Below are 6204 nucleotides of genomic sequence, written 5' to 3'. Positions count from 1 at the left end.
GTCTTTGGCGACGTTTGGGTGCGTTTGAGCACAACTGGAAAGAGACGTTGCCTGCTGACATCGCGGCGGACCTCTTCCATCTCCCAGAGCAAAACAGCGCCGAGGCAAACGTGGTGGCAAGCTAGCGAGGCTAAAAAGGGAGTAGGTGCACGCTTCGTCCCCTGCTCGCTCCTGGACGCACGGACGTATTCCACCGCTGTGCCTTGCCTACCAAGCGCCATCGGACGCGGTGTAAATCGCCAACTTGTCAAGGAGCTTCCCCGGGCCCACCAATCGGAGGTGACACGCGCATCTGCTGCTGCTGATGCTCTCACAAGGAGAGCGTTGTTGAACGCCCGGTCGTTGACGAACAAATTGTTTACCCCAAGGGAGCTATTTCTTTCCAACAACTTGGATTTCCTCGGCCTGACAGAGATTTGGACTGGCGCCGGTGAGTGCAGTGCGATGCTTGAACTATTACCACCTGCATGCTCTTACTTGGATGCGCAGAGAACTTCAGGCCGAGGTGGAGGCCGTCCCTGTGCTCTGCGCTGTCATATGCCGTCCTCCCCAAAACAACAAGGAGTTTCTGAATGACTTTTCAAATCTCCTCGCTGAAATCATGTTGCGATATGATCGCATCCTGTTCATGGGAGACTTTAATATTCACATTGCTGTCCTGAAAAACGACTGGCAAAGGACTTTTTAAGACTCATTGTCCCTTTCAATTTGGTTTAATGAGAGCACTCGCACAGCTAAACAAGAATGCTGCAGAGCTGAACGCAGGTAGAAAAAAGACAGAGGCTGCAGGTCTCTTATCAAATCCTAAAGGACTGCTGGCGTCGTTACCAGAGAAAGGTGAAGGAGTCCAAGAGAGACCATTTGTCATGTCTGATTCAGGCAAATCGCCAAAATCCACATGCCCTATTTAAAACAATCGTCTCTGTACTCAAGCCCCGTCAACCGACTTGCATGGACTCGTCCCCTGAAATGTGCGACAATTTCTTGCAGTTTTTCATTGACAAGGTTGCTACAGCTAGGGCTCTTCTTTCAAACGCCACATTTGACCCCTCTGTCCAAGTTCCTTGTTCAGCAGTGTTTGATTCCTTTGAGACGGTTTCATTGACATTTTTGGAGGAAGTGGTTTGCCATATGAAACTATCGGGCTCCCCTTATGACTCCATTCCTCCACACTTCTTTAAGGAGATTGTCCCGACAATTGGAAAATCGGTTTTGGCCATTACCAACAGCAGCCTGTCTTCTGGTGTGGTCCCCCAACATTTTAAGCATTCTGTAGTGTAACCCCTGCTGAAAAAAAATGAGCCTTGATCAAGCTGTGCTATCAAATTTTAGACCCATTTCCACGCTGCCTTTTATGTCTAAGAAGATGCATAGGACAGATTTCTTTTCTCGGGCTTTTGATCAGACCTGAATTTTTTTTTTCGGCTCTTTTCCGGTGTTAATTAGATATAGTGTTTTATGTCAATTTATTGGCTTCATTATTTATATTTTATTTCTATATTATTTATGTCTATATTTATTAATACATGTATCACAGCCTTTTATTGTTTTTGTTCTATTTATTGTATTGTTTGGAAAGTGCTTTGTTACAGCTCTAGCTGTTATGAAATGCGCTATATAAATAAAATTGTATTGTATTGTATTGTATTTGGATTTTGTTGGCAAAGGTTGAAGCTGAGCAGCTAAGAGAAGTCAATTTACAATGTTTTGATCAGCTGTCTGACATTGTGACGTTAATCTTTTTCCATGAAGAAAAACACATTTAATCATCGTAAATCAATAATATTGGGGCTGTAATTTTAATATTTTTCATAAATTGAAGCGGGCATGAGTAGAGATGTATGAGTGCCTTCATCATTTAAATATTTTCAGAGGTTGACATGGGCATGATAGAGACGTTCACATGAATTTTGGTTACGATTGACACGATTTACATTAAAATATACCAACAACAGAATTTTGATAAACAAAATACCTTTTATTAGACACTCGAGCAGCAGGTAATAATCTTTTTAGTCGATGAAGTAATTGCCAGAGCGCAATAAAAGTGACATCCGTAAAAATGACTACTCTCGTATATCCAGGTAGTCCAATTTTGAGCACAGTCCAGAAAACCAAGCGGCGCTTGAGCGACAAGTCGCTCTCAAGAAGCAATAAATATATCTGTCAGAACAACACCAATGTAAATGATTGTGTGTGTGTGTGTGTGTGTGTGTGTGCGCGTGTGCTTGAAAGTGCTGAGCGGCTGTTTGTGTGAGTTGAATCCAATGCTTGTTTTTTCAATTGAAGGGGAAGTCAACCCAAACACTTTTTTCAAGAGTATGTTCTATGCAGGCCCCCAAGTTGAAACAAGGCATTCTGATTAATATTGTTTTTGTGGAATATGAGTCAAGGAGCAAAATCTGGCCATCTCAGGGGTGGGCCATTTTATCACTTCTGTCGAGATGAAAATGATATTACAGTTGCCCCGAGGGCTCAAATAACGACCAATCATGGATCAGTTTCAGAAAACAGGTGAGCTGTTGTTGGTCATTAACTAAGCTCTGAGCAACTGTGATGTCATTTTCAGTCGACAAACGTGACAAAATGGCCGCCCCCAGTGATGGTTAAAAACAGATGGATTAACTCTTACTCCACAAACGCAATATTTATCAGAATGCCTTGTTTCATCTTGTGGGCTTGCATAGAGCATATTCTTGAAAAAAATATTGTTTGGATTGACTTTCTTTTAATCAGAGCTGGGCACTTGACCCTTTTTTGCCGGTCCGGCCGCGACCCTCCACCCTTGACGTGGGTACCCTTTCGGCCGCGACCCCCCTCCCTTATTCATAAAAATTATCACCCCATACCCCGTTCCGCCCCCCTGCTGGCCTTGCTGGCTAATTTACTATTCGAACCCGCAGTGGACACGCTTCAAAATGCACCATTAATACTTTACTACTTACCCAACTGTGTGTGCTTACTTCCATTGCGAGCCCCGGGGTTGGTTTTGTCGTCCATTAATCCATTCCATCCATTATCTACACCGCTTATCCTCACGAGGGTCGCGGGCGTGCTGGAGCCTATCCCAGCTGTCTTTGGGCAGTAGGCAGGGGACACAAAGAATTGGTTGCCAGCCAATCGCAGGGCACACAGTGTCCAATTAACCTACCAAGCATGTTTTTGGAATGTGGGAGGAAACCGGAGTACCCGGAGAAAACCCAAGCAGGCACGGGGAGAACATGAAAATTCCACACAGGGAGGCCGGAGGGATTGAACCCACGACCTCTGAACTGTGAGGCGGACGTGCTAACCAGTCGACCACCGCCCTGGTTTTGTCGTATTGTGTAATTATTTATTTTCCACACTTCCCTTCATTTACGGCCTTCAAAATAAAAGCATGCCAGCAAACCACTATACACAGCAGGTTTGCTACGGCGTATATCCGGAAGTAGAAGACGCCAGAAGAAGTGCATGAACTCCACCTTGATGTGGCAGCGTCATACTTGAGTGCTGCACGAAGCTTAATATACTCCCGGACACAAGTTGTTTTGAAACAGTTGAGTTCCAAGTAGGGGGGCATCGCTTCAAAAAGTAAGCGACAACAATGGATACCGTGCTGCTACAACCATAAAGGGACTGAGATGACAAGACTATGCATTTAATTTTATTGCCAAACTAGTTTGCTTTTGCAGCAGCAATGAGCTGCGTGCTGCATCCTCTCTCTCCTCTCCGTGTGGGAAACTGTATGTCATCGCAACATGTGACATAATGGACCGATCAGAGCAGCAACAATTCCTGATGGGTGCGTGGCAGGTGTTGCAGACCTGTCGCCAACAGCACAATGCGTCGGACGTGAATCAATCAGGAGTAGAAAGAAGCCTAAAAAGAAGCCTTTCATTGAGTAGGCTGAGATCAAATTTGGCCACGTCGCGACCACGTCAAACGCATGAGGGACGATTAGTGGGCCGGACTAAAATCCACTTCCGGCCATGCTTAGTCCAGCCATTTTTTAAAATTTGTCAGCCCCCACCCTGCCCCAAAAATGGGCACCCGGCCGGACCGGAGGGTCTGACCGGTCCGGCCCAGGGACGGACTGCCCAGTTCTGCTTTTAATAAAGTATTTGCAGAAGAAAATCAATCCTCTTATTCATGGTAAGGGTATTAAAATTTAAGAAAATTATGGGACAGAAAAATCAAGGGATTTTTTCATAATAAATAAAATGTGTGATTAATTACGAGTTAACTATGAAAAAATGTGATTAATTCCGATTAAATATTTTAATCGATTGACAGCACTAATATATATATATATATATATATATATATATATATATATATATATATATATATATATATATATATATATATAAACAACTGCATATGACTCGCAGCTGGAAGAAAAGATGGCCTCCTATGACAAATTGGAGAAGACCAAAACCCGTTTGCGGCAGGAGCTGCAGGGACTGCGGACTAGGACAACCTGAGGCAGGTGGTCTCCAACCAGGAAACAGAAGATGTTCAACCAGATGCTGGCTGAGGAGAGGAAAACCTCCACTCGGTTTGCCAAGAAGAGTGACAAGTCTGAAGCCGGCGCCAGGGACAAGGACCCGTGGGCGCTGACACTGGCCCGCGAGTTGGAGACCCTGACCGGACCTGAAGGACGAGGTGGATCGGGCCAACAAGCTGCAGGAATGCCAGAGATGGACAGGCATATGGAGGAACCTCGATGTCGGTGATCTCCAGCTCATCACGGACAGCACAGTGCCTAGGAATTCATGGCCAATGGGACGGGTAATAGAAACCTTTCCTGGCCGAAGAGGATTTGTCTGACGGGTACGGATACAAATTCAGACCAGCTGTTTGGACTGGCCTATTACGAAGGTCTGTATGCTGCAGGAGGTTGAGGCTGGAGGACGAACCAGTCTGAGCAGTGACTTTTGTGGACACCTTGCAGGACTTGGTTTGTCGATTACTTTTGATATACAGTATATCTTTTTTTTGTCTTTTTCTGAAACATTTTTTTTACTCACATTTGAATGTGGATTTACACTTTGAACATTTTTTCTGGACTTGAACATGAAGAAGACATGATGGATTATCATTAATGGACACTGATGTGCATGCTCGTAAAATAAGCTTTTTTTTCACAATTTCAGATGGTGGTGTGCCACTGGATTTTTTCAATGAAAGAAATGTGCCTTGACTAAAAAAAGTTTGAAAAACACTGGTGTAGTGTAGGGTCACTGATGGTGTAGTGGTACACACGCCTGAGTTGTGTGCGGGAAGCGTGGGATCGGTTCCCGCTCAGTGACGGTGTCTGTGTGTGTGCCCTGCGACTGGCTGGCGACCAGTTCAGGGTGTAGTCTGCCTTTCGCCCATTGTCAGCTGGGATAGGCTCCAGCACCTCCCCGCGACCCTGTAGGATAAGCGGTTTGGAAGATGACACATGACACATGGTATAGTGTATTGGATATATAGTATAATCAGCCGGGAATATTTCGGCTTCCGTACGGCGTGAACTTGATGGAGTGCGAGCAAGAACTGCGTCGGCGTTGTTCGACCTACCGAGAACCCGTACCGAACCGTGACCCCCATACCGAGGTAGTACCGAACCGTGACTTTTGTGAACCGTTACACCCAGAGTTACTATGGTAACGACTGGGTGCCGGGTCACATGTTGTAAGTGGTGAATGCCGGGTAATTTAAACAGACGCGCTTACCAGTTGCAGTAGAATCGGGCTGGGTCGCCGTATTTTTGGTTGACCGCTTCACTACATTACGCTTTATTTTACTTCATTATGCCATGATGTGCTACGTCCAAACCATCCAGAGTGTGTATCCGTGAAAGCCACTGTTTTATTAAAATCGATCAAAGCATGTTCAAGACTCACTGTGTTTCCACTGTCAAGCCACCATAACAACAAGCAGCGCGTCAGATATGTACAGAACCCACCCTCTTTCTCGAAGAAGCGACAAAGCTGCTTGGAGTCGCTACACCAAATAATGCATGTTCAGTAAGTCAGAAATGTGTACAGTACTTTGAAATACTGTATATTATCAATGTGGTGTTATTTTACATTTTACAGCATACTGACAATGTATGTAAAAATCTGAAAATGTCTAATAGGACAAGGACAGACAAGCAAAGTCTATTTTTGCAATTTAATCACATCTACATTCAAACTTTAATGTTGAGGGACAAAAACAATAGACGAGGTGGAA

Source organism: Filicampus tigris, chromosome 6 (genome assembly GCF_054856515.1).
Source record: "Filicampus tigris isolate MCC_2025a chromosome 6, RoL_Ftig_1.0, whole genome shotgun sequence".
NCBI lineage: Eukaryota > Metazoa > Chordata > Actinopteri > Syngnathiformes > Syngnathidae > Filicampus > Filicampus tigris.
Note: the sequence above shows the minus strand (reverse complement) of the source record.